Below are 11,215 nucleotides of genomic sequence, written 5' to 3'. Positions count from 1 at the left end.
GTCAGTTCCATCTTCCTGAGGCTCCACTTCGGCATCTGTAGGACGGAAGTGTCGAGCGCTAGATCTATGACTGGTGGACCAAGCCTGGCCCGCTGCCTGTTTTTACAAATAAAGTTTTGTTGAAACACAGCCACGCACATTTCACTTTAATATTGTCCGTGGCTGCTTTGGGACTACAACAGCCGAGTTGAGCAGGTGCAACAGAGACCCTGTGGCTGGCAAAGCCGAAAATATTTACTGTCTGACCCTTTCCAGGAAAAGTTTGCCACCCCCGGACTAAATCATCTTCAGCTAGGCTCTTTCTGGATTCCAACCCGTGGTTCTGAGACTAAGGAAAGAGCATGGGGCTGTGTAGGTACCTGGGTGAAGGGACATCCCTGAGTTGGAGAATGTCAGAGTGCAGAGGCTGGACCCGCCAACAGAGACACTCTCATACCCTCATCCTGCTGCTTCCTTCTGGCCCAGGGGCTGGGCTTTTTGTGGGCAGGGAGCCCACTTTCCAAGCAATGCTCCCACTCAGCCTCTCAAGTCTTTAAAACCCAGCCCCAGTGTTAAAGACGCCTTGTAACCCTTTGGCAGCGGACGATTGATGACAACGATGGCTCTTGGTGCCATTCCTGCTCGGAAGGCAGCTGTATCGCTGGAGGAGTCACAGTGGGGTCTGTGGTGCCTCGTGGTCAATGGCAGAGCCTTGGCTTCACCGTGAGGGTGTCTGCCCAGCACTCCACACATGCGCTGCCACACACATCACCAGCCCTTTCCGTCCTGGTGCTCACCAGCTTGGAAGTCACCGTTTACACTTCTGCCAGGTTTCCCGAAGTTCCTCTCTCTGGCCTCCTTCTGGCCTCATGCCGCCTCCTCTGCCATCTTCAGAATCCCCTGTTGTGGCCGAGGGACTCCTTGCCATCCTCCAACGCCCATCGTCATCCCCTCTCTGTCCTGTCCTGTCCCCTGGCCCTGGAACCTTTTCTTTCTCCTCACTGCCAGCTTCAATTCTTTATTTCTTTTCTGTTTTCATTTAGCTTTGACTTGAAATTCGCCTTCAATCCTATTCATCCTTTAAGACTCAGAATAGTGTTCACCTTCCCCTGGAAGCCTGCTGATCCCTCCTGCCCCAGAGTCCCCAGCGCATGTCGCCAGCCTGACACCGCCTATTCTGTGCCCTTGCGTTGGGCTGCACACGAGACCACACATTCTTGATATCAGGGTGTCCGTCTTATCCTTCTCCCGAGGTCACAGGGCTGGGCTGGGTAGGACGTCGGCGTCTGGTGGCTTGTTGAGTGGTTCGGCCATGCCTGCTGAGGTGGGCCTTGTGTTCATTCTCCATGAGGGAGCCCTGATTGGCACATTCCACAGAGAGTCTGGGGTGGGTGTCGGAGCAGCGTCCATGGGAAGCAGGTGATGGAGAAGGCTCTTGAGGGCTCGGAACTCCAAGGGGAGTCAAGGTGGCCCAGCAGCTGGGGGTAGTTGGAAGGGAAAGTACCTGGCACCCATGCCTTGCATCCACAACATGGGCTAGGAAGGAGCTGAGAAAAGGTGGCACCCTGGGCTCTGATGTCACCTGGGTGCTGAGCCCCATTCCCTCCATGAGTCACAGCCTGGCACAGTATACCGGCTGGGACATCCTACATGGGTCCAGTTTCCCATCCTCACCAGTGCCCACCAGCCCTGCTGGCCAGTGGCCAGTGGCTCTCTCTGAATGTGACATTAGACTATCAGGTGGCAGCACTTGCCCTACCAGGCCCAGGTCCAGCAGGCTCTGGGTATACGATCCTGCCTGCCACGTGGCAGCCACTCCCCCCATCCCCCTCATTTCTGGGCTCACAGCAGGGTCACGTGGAACTGAGGGTCTGTATCTCCCTCACTTGAAGGGAGGGGTCTCATTTCTCACCATAACTGAGTTCCCCATTCCCTCCGGCAGGTTAGAATCTGAGGCAGGCCAGGCATGGTGGTTCATGCCTATAATCTCATTTTGAGAGGCCAAGACAGGAGGATCCCTTGAGCCCCAGAGTTTGAGAACAGCCTGGGTAACATAGGGAGACCCTGTCTCTATAAAAAATAAAAATAAATGAGCCAAGCAAGGTGGCACACACCTGTGGTCCCAGCTTCCTGGGAGGCTGAGCAGGAGGATTGCTGCATCCCAGGGGGTCAGGGCTCTGCAGTGAGTTGTGATCATGCCACTGCACTTCAGCCTGGGCGACAGAGCAAGTGAGACCCCATATCAGAGAAAAAAAACCTTAGGCAGATGGATGTTGCCTGCAGCTCATACTGCTCATGGGGATGCATCTGAAAGAAGGCTCTTTGTGCTCAGGGAGAGCAGTCAGGTCCTGGTGTTGAGGTCGTCTGTGTCCCATTCTGTGTTTGGAACTGGCATTCAGGGTGATGACAGTACTGCTCTGTGTCCCTCAGGTCACACTCCAGGGGACGGCAGGCCTGGGGCATCTCAGAGCAGGCAGTCAAGGGCAGTCCCTTCCCACCTGTCAATGGGGATCATGCCTAATCCACTTTGTTTTTTTTCTTCTTCTTCTTTTTTTGGAGATGGAGTCTTGCCCTGTCACCCGGGCTGGAGTGCAGTGACGTGATCTCGGTTCACTACAACCTCCATCTCCCAGGCCCAAGCGATTCCTCTGTCTCAGCCTCCCAAGTAGCTGGGATTACAGGCGTGCACCACCACGCATGCCTAATTTTTTTATAGTTTTAGTAGAGATGGGGTTTTGCCATGTTGCCCAGGCTGGTCTCAAACTCCTGGCTTCAAGTGATCTACCCACCTCTGCCTTCCAAAGTGCTGGGATTACAGGCATGAGCCACCGCACCTGGCCTAATCCACCTACTACCTACACTGGGAAACTTCCTAGATTGCTTTTATTGAAAAGAAAATTTAAGACCAGAGTGCAGTCTCTTGTTTGCAAAAGTTTGGGTGAACACAGATCATCTAACCACGTAGTTTGAGTGTTTCTTTCATCTTACATACACACCCCATTTACGTGTACTCAGATGGAAGCTTCAAGAGGAGATGGAACTGTCCTTTCTAAACCCCGGGACAGCCAGAGCACAGGTGCATGAAACCGACCTGTTACTTGAAGGCATCTGTGTGCTCTGCACAAAGGCAATCGGAAGACAGGTAACCCTCAAGTCCCTGGGCGCGGGCGATCAAGCTTGCTCCCTGACACTGGGAGGGTCAGGAAGGGCCCAGCCAGGATAGTGAGTGTCCCTGGGGAGGTGGGAAGGGATGGTCACTGCCAAGTGCCTGGTTGGCCTTGGGTTCAGCCTCCACGGGGACGTGAATGTCTGCCTGCCTCCATGTGGGCCATCTCTTCTCCCCTTCTCCCTGAGCAAATCCCTCTGCCCCCAGAAAAGACCACGGCCACATCACTGGATCTTGGCTGGCCAATGGCAGGACATTGAAGACAAGGGTCCTCCCTGCTCATGACTTTGTCACCGAGACACAGTGGATGATTAAAATGGAATGGGAAGAAGTCATCTTGGGGTGAAAGCTACACTCTTCTCAAATGTACCTTGAGCACAAAAAGGCCAAAGTTTGGGAAAGAGAGGAATGGCAATACTTGGAAATCGAAATTGTGCTTTGTAATTTATGTGCTGGGCTCCGGGGACAGCCGCGTCTCCTCGTGCTATTCTCCGGTTACCTCCCTGCGCATCTGCATCCTGTTCTCTGGAAGTCGCCGTATATCACAGGGTCCTCCAAACGCAGTGGGTTGTGTGGGGTTTGTGAAAACGAGGGCAGCTGAACAGGCCGCAGAGGGGGATGAAGGGGAGGGAATTCCTGGCTGCTTGGGCACTCAGGCAGGAATGTGTGCAAACCCCCAACTCATCCTGGGGAACTCATCCTGACTCTCCCAAAGTTAACAAGCAAGGACAAGGAAGAACATTTGCTCCAAGTCAGGACACACAATTTGGGCTTCAGTCACTCCCTGTGGTTCTTATTTGCTTCATTTCAAAACAGGCTCTGAGCCCACCAGGGGTAATCACATGCATTTTCACATGAAATGGGGCCTGGATTTGGGGAAAGTAAGGCTGGAGTGCTGCGGGGGGTGTGGCTGCCTTGATTATATTGGACGTGAAAAGAAGATGGGTTTTATAATCAGCACAGCGGCCAGGGAGCCGGCTATGATCTCAGGTTGGGAATCAATTTGATTCATAAAGAGGAGTCCAAGATTTTTGCTTTGAGTTGCAGGCCTTTATTTTCAAAGTTAAGGCATAAACTTCATGTCATAACTTGATAGGGATTTTTTAGCTGACATGTTGTCACTGATAGAAGATTCTAAAGCTTGAGGTCATCATATCAGCCTCTGACCTTCTTGTATAAAGCACGAGACATTTTCCAATGTGATTTCATTTGGGGAATCATGCCAATGCTGCCATTTTCCTAGAGGGTGGAGGGAAAGGGAACAGGAATGACAGACACATTCCTGAGTCCTCTTCCTATCGCACCCTCCCCTGCCCCCATCAGCTGGCGCGGGGACTCCAGGCCAATGTTATCTCTGCATCGGGTGACACCCTTTGCCCTCCTCCAGTCTGTGTCCCTGTCCCCACCCCTAGCAATGACCATCAGCTTTTGGCCTTACTCTGTCATTCCCATGACAGACATCTGCCCACACAGATGGACCTCCAACGTGTGGAATATTATTTCCTTGGCAAAACAATTCCAAGCCCTCTACAGGACTCAATTTCAGGATTTTCTTGGAATGTTGTAAAAATCTGTGCTTTTGCCATGGGAACATTCAGAAGAAGAGGTTTAGATGGCTCCAGTTACAAAATGATATGTCTGAAGCTGTGTTTCTGAACACTATGGCTATTCAGCAAGTCGTCAACCCTCATCTGTGTACCAGTGAGCCTGGGAGAGGAGGGAAGCCACCTTTGTAAAATGTCCCCATTCCTGCCCTAGCTTCACACTCTGTCCCATCGCCACTCCTCTGCAAGTTACCAGAAGGGGCCACGTGCTTCCCTCATGCTTCCCTGGGGCAGTCCTCTGGCCACTTCAACGGGTCCCTCAGAAGCTGCCAAGAGGTGGTTGGACAGACTGGTGGTTTAGGAAGAGGCTGATCTTTATGGAACAGCCTCTACTTTCAGATATTCTGTGGTCAGAGCCAAGTTTTTAAATCTCCAATACTCAACACCTATCCAAAAAATAAGCGAATTTTTTTCTTTCTTTCTGAAATGACAGCTTTTCAAGAAAGCCTGGCTTTTCCCCAAGCCACTGCCGTTTGAGCTGTCTGCTCTGCACAGCTCGCAAACTGAAGCACACAGCTGCTGGGGCTGCAGCACGTGACCTTGGACCAGGTCCCCACAGGGGTCATTATGCAGAGCAGTGAGACCAGTCCATGGGGAGCGGGGAAGGAGGGGTGTTTTCATCCCCTGCCCACGTGCCGTGGTGGAGCTGGACTGGCCTCGGAGAGAGATGATCTTTTGCTTGGGGCCATCGTGGCTTCTGGATTGTTTAGAAGTGTGAAGTCTCCATCTGTTGTGGGTTGAATTGTGTCCCCTCAAAGGATTTGTTCAAGTCATAACTCCCTTTTGTATGAATGTGACCTTCTGTATTAGTCCATTTTCATGCTGCTGATAAAGGCATACCCAAGACTGGTCATTTATAAAGAAAAAGAGGTTTAATGGACTCACAGTTCCACGTGGCTGGGGAGGCCTCACAATTATGGCAGAAGGTAAAAGTCATGTCTTACATGGCAGCAGGCAAGAGAGAATGAGAACCAAGCAAAAAGGTTTTCCCCTTTCAAACCGTAAGACCTTTTGAGACCTGCTACCACAAGAACAGTGTGAGGAAACCCACCCCCATGATTCAATTCTCTGCCACTGGGTCCCTCCCACAACACATGGAATTATGGGAGCTACAATTCAAGAAGGGATTTGAGTGGGGACACAGTCAAACCATATCACCTTCCTTGGGCCTTTGCAGATGTAATCGAGTTAGTGTGAGGTCACACTGGAGGCGTGGAGGCCCCAATCCACTGGTTGGTGTCCTTAGAAGAGGGAAATTTGGACACATGGACACACAGTAGGAAAATGGCCACGTGAAGGCAGAGACAGAGATTGGAGGGCTGCAGCGACAGGCCAAAGAGGACCAGAAAGCTTTAGAAGCCAGGGAGAGGCAAGGAAGGCTCCTCCCTGGAGGCCTCAGAGGGAGCGCAGCCCTGCCAACATCTTGATTGTGGACTTCCAGGCTCCGGAGCTGCGAAAGCATACATTCCTGTTGTTATAAACCACATAACTTGTGATCATTTGTTACAGAGCCCTAAGAAACAAAAACACCATCTCTGATGGCTGTGGTTCTGGCGTCTGGACTCTATGCCCTGGCACCATGACTCTGCACTGGGTGGGCTCTGGGCTGAGTGTGGGGCTGAGTGCTTGGAAGCAGCAGAGAAGACCCTCTCATGAGTGGCATGTCTCCTGCTCTGGTGGCAAGAAAGACTTGACTGGACAATAGGTTATGGGTTTTGGGGGGTGTTTTTGTTTTTTGTGAGACAGGATCTTGCTCTGTTGCCCAGGCTGGAGTGCAGTGGTGCAATGTCAGCTCACTGCAACCTCCACCTCCTGGGTTCAAGTGATTCTCCTGCCTCAGCCTCCCAAGTAGATAGTACTATAGGCATGTGCCACGACGCCCAGCTAATTTTTGTATTTTTAGTAGAGATGAAGTTTCTTCTGTTGGCCAGGCTGGTCTCGAACTCCTGACCTCAGGTGATCCACCTGCCTCAGCCTCCCAAGTGCTGGGATTATAGGCATGAGCCACCACGTCTAGCTAATTTTTTGTATTTTTAGTAGAGACAGGGTTTCACCATGTTGGCCAGTCTGGTCTTGAATGCCTAACCTCAAGTGATCCACCCACCTCAGCCTCCCAAAGTGAGGACAATTGGCTTCTGTTGCAGTAATGAATTAGATGAGATGAGAACAGATATAACAGATTTTCACATTTTATTTTCTGCACTGCCCTATGGTTCACATCCTTACAGTGAGAGCGTAATAATGCAGTTACTTTGTGTGATGAAAAAGACAAGAAAGAGTCAGCCGGACGTGGTGGCTCACGCCTGTAATCCCAGCACTTTGGGAGGCTGAGGCAGGGGGATCACCTGAGGTCGGGAGTTCAAGACCAGCATGACCAACATGGAGAAACCCCATCTCTACTAAAAATACAAAATTAGCCGGACATGGTGGTGCATGGCTGTAATCCCAGCCACTCAGGAGACTGAGGCAGGAGAATCGCTTGAAGCCAGGAGGCAGAGGTTGCAGTGAGCCGAGATCACACCATTGTACTCCAGCCTGGACAACAAGAGTAAAACTCTTTCTTAAAAATAAAAATAAAAAAGACAAGAAAGAGTCTTGAACAGAAAATAATTAGTCACATCCAGCTAAAAATGGGGTGTGTAACCAACATAGATGACACCTTCTCGTTGTGCACCTGTAATGGCTGAGGTCTTTGTGGTATGATGTGGTGGGTGTGAAAGACCAGCATCTAAACCCAGGGTTTATATCTCTCTGGACATGGGTGAGAAACCAGAGAAGCTTATGGCTTTTCACTGATAATAATTGGGAGAGAAATAGTTCAGAAGGGAAAAGAAAAATAGCTTTTACTAGTGGGGAGGCTCCATTGGTTGGAGTTATGACCTTCTCCTGTGAGACAGACTCCCACAGGTCCTGATCTGTACCTCTGTAATAGGGTCTCTCAGAATGGCCTGGTAGTCCCATTAATTGTGTGCCTGATAGTCGCCCTCTCTCCATTCCAGGTAAATTGAGACAGAGACTGTATGCTAACTCCGTACCACTCCCCGACAGCATCTACCAAATTAAACATTTGTTTAATTACACACCACATCTATTGAATTCGAGTCCTAGATGCAGGAGTGTGAACTTTTTTTTTTTTTTTTTTAGCATTTGATGAGATGAAATTTGCAATGTCACCTTATTTTTGAAATTTTCTGAATTCTGAAATTTGAAAAAGAGGTAGAATTTGCAAAGCACAGGAAAATCACTTTCAGACAAGAAACTGATACTCTGGGGTAATTATATTAGTCAGGGTTCTGTCAAGTAACAGAACCAACCAGGGGTGTGTGTGTGTGTGTGTGTGTGTGTGTGTGTAAATGGAGAGAGATTTATTTTAAGGAATTGACATGTAATTGTGGAGCCTTGGTGAATCCCAAATCTGATGGGGTAGGCAGCAGTCTAGAGACTCAGGAAACATTGCAAGTGATGCTCAAAGGGCATCTGCTGGTAGAATTCGTTCTTTCTCCAAGAGGTCAGAAGTTGTTCTATTCCTGCCTTCAACTGATTGGGCGAGGCCCACCCATGTTAGAGAGGGCCATCCTCTTCACTTCAACTTGGCTGATTTAAATATTAACCTCCTGCCAAAAACCCTCACAAACACATCCAAAATAACGGCTTACCAAGTATCTGAGCACCACGGCCTAGCCAAGTTGCCTTGTAAAATTAATCACGGCAATTCTCGGGATGCCTGTTTGTCACCGTACTCCCTGCGCTCTCTTGTGCAAGGCTGTGCCCAACGCTGCCTGACATTTAACGTTTTTAGTCCCTGCCTACTAAATATGCATGGCGAGTCTTGTCATCAAAACCAAAGCTGTGCCCACACATTTCTCTACAGCTTCCTGGGAGCTGGTTTTGCCCAGCCTGGAGACCCACTGATCTAGGCTAACTCTGCAGTAACGCTGCCTAAACACTGCCAACATCAAGATGGTGAACTCCTCAGGTTTTGATGATCAGGCTCCACATGGATATGGTCATTGTCTAATCCAAGATTGGCAAACTGTTTCTGTAAATGTTTTGGGCTTTGGGACTCTATGGCCTTTGTTAGAACTACTCAGCAGCACAGTGGTAGGATGAAAACAGCTAGAGAGAGGACACAAACAAACGTGACTGCGTTCCAATGAAACTTTATTTTATGGACATTGAAATTCGAATTTCATACAATTTTCACATCATGAGAAATTCTTCTTTTAAATTTTTTTTTAACTATTTATAATGTAAAGACCAGGCCAGGCATGGTGGCTCATGCCTGTAACCCCAGCATTTTGGGAGATCGAGGTGGGTAGATCACTTGAGGTCAGGAGTTCAAGACCAGCCTGGCCAACTTGGCAAAACCTCGTCTCTACTAAAAATACTAAAATTAGCCAGGCATTGTGGGGCACGCCTGTAATTCCAGCTACTTTGGAGGTGAGGCAAGAGAATCGCTTGAACCCAGGAGGCGGAGTTTGCAGTGAGCTGAGATTGTACCTCTGCACTCCAGCCTGGGCAACACAATGAGACTCCATCTTAAAAAACTAAACTAAAATAAGGTAAAATAAAATGTAAAACCATTTTTAGCTCAAGGACAATCAGAATTTAACTGTCCTATGTCGTCTCTCACCAGTGTACGGTGTGTGCCCAGCTAAGGATCGAACAAAGTCTTCAATGAGCATTCATTCAACGGAACTAAATGGGAATTGAACGAATGCAGTGCTTTTCAAACTTTTTCGTTATTAGCAGAAATTTTTCGAAATTCAAATCTGATTGAAACCACAATGTCTGAAACAAATGTAGTACTTTATTGGTAAAATTTAATTTTACAAGTTCAAATTTATAATACTTGTACATTTTGATGAATACGGAAATTGAGAGGAAGTTCCAGATGGTTGTGTCAAGATGCTCTTTGCTTAAACTGATCCAGATGCTGGAGAGAGGAGAACGAGAGGGAAGTTTCTGTTTTAAAGCAGAACCGTGGGCAATATCTAACGGTCACTTGTATTCTTATTCACAGCTATAAAAGTCAGGCAAGAAGCATCAAAACGTTACAATGAATGACAAACATAATATCATAATTCAGCAAGTCTCAAGCTATTTATACACAACTGGCTCTTTTGGCTGTGATAGGGCATGTTATAGCGGTGTTCCCGCGACTTTATGTGAGTAGAGAAAAGTCTGAATTTTTAATGGATCCATACAAGAGATACAAACTTCCTAGCCACTGGTATATCTGCAATAAATGCAAACTCCCTGGTGGAAATGCTGGGAGAACTTTGATTCCCAGGTGAGCACAAAGAGAAGGTAAAAGGGTCAGGTGCAGTGGCTGACACCTGGAATCCCAGCACTTTAGGAGGCCGAGTGGGGTGGATCACCTGAGGTCAGGAGTTCGAGACCAGCCTGGCCAACACGGTGAAACCCCATCTCTACTAAAAAATACAAAAATCAGCCAGACGGGGTGGTTCACGCCTGTAATCCCAGCTCCTCAGGAGGCTGAGACAGGAGAATCATTTGAATCCAGGAGGTGGAGGTTGCAGTGAGCCGAGATAGCACCAATGCACTCCAGCCTGGGTGACAGTGCGAGACTCTGTCTCAAAAAAAAAAAAAAAAAAGAGAGAGAGAGAGAGAAGGTAAAAGGGAAGCCCAGCTTGGCACACAGGCGGACCCTGTGTGTATTTTTCAGTAACTGAGTGTCCTTATTACAGTTCTGTAAATATAAATTTTTTTTTTCATTTTAAAAATTGTGTTAAAACATACATACCGGGCCAGGTGCAGTGACTTGCACCTGTAATCCTAGCACTTTGGGAGTCTGAGGCAGGTGGATCACCAGAGGTCAGCAGTTCAAGACCTGCCTGGGCAACATGGTGAGACCCCATCTCTACAAAAATACAGAAATTAGCCAGGCATGATGGCAGGTGCCTGTAATCCCCGCCACTCAGGAGGCTGAGGCAGCAGAATCCACTGAACCCAGGAGGCAGAGGTTGCAGTGAGCCGAGATCATGCCATTACACTCCGGCCTGGGCAACAGTTAGACTCCATCTCAAAAAAAAAAAAAAATACCCACCATAAAATCTACAATTTTAAACAGTTTTAAGTGTGCAATTTAATGGCATTAACCCATTTATGCCTGGGTTGCAATTTTTTGAGTTGCAGACAATTGTGAAAAATCAGACTTTGGCAATGACCTTGAGCAGTAGGATATAAATCACTCCCACATGCCCAGTGTTCCAATAATGGAACACTAGGCATATAAGGGCTAAGTACACTCACATTATTGTGCAACTATTACCACTATCCATTTCTAGAATGTTCTCATCATACCAAACAGAAACTCTGTATCCTTTAAACAATAACTCCCCTTTCCCCCCTTCACATGGCCCCTGATAACCACCATCTCCTTTCTGTCTGTGAATTTACCTATGCCACGTGCCTCAGATGAGTGGAATCAAGTAGTATTTAT

At 48.4% G+C, this 11,215-nt stretch overlaps 1 pseudogene; it reads left to right on the top strand.

The window, feature by feature from the left end:
• Positions 1 to 598: 598 nt before the first annotated feature.
• LOC119470809 overlaps positions 599 to 11,215 on the top strand; it is a 30,854-nt pseudogene continuing 20,237 nt past the window's right edge.

The sequence above is a fragment of the Cebus imitator genome, unplaced genomic scaffold, assembly GCF_001604975.1.
Source record: "Cebus imitator isolate Cc_AM_T3 unplaced genomic scaffold, Cebus_imitator-1.0 Scaffold41, whole genome shotgun sequence".
NCBI lineage: Eukaryota > Metazoa > Chordata > Mammalia > Primates > Cebidae > Cebus > Cebus imitator.
Note: the sequence above shows the minus strand (reverse complement) of the source record. Positions and strands in the feature narration are given on the sequence as shown.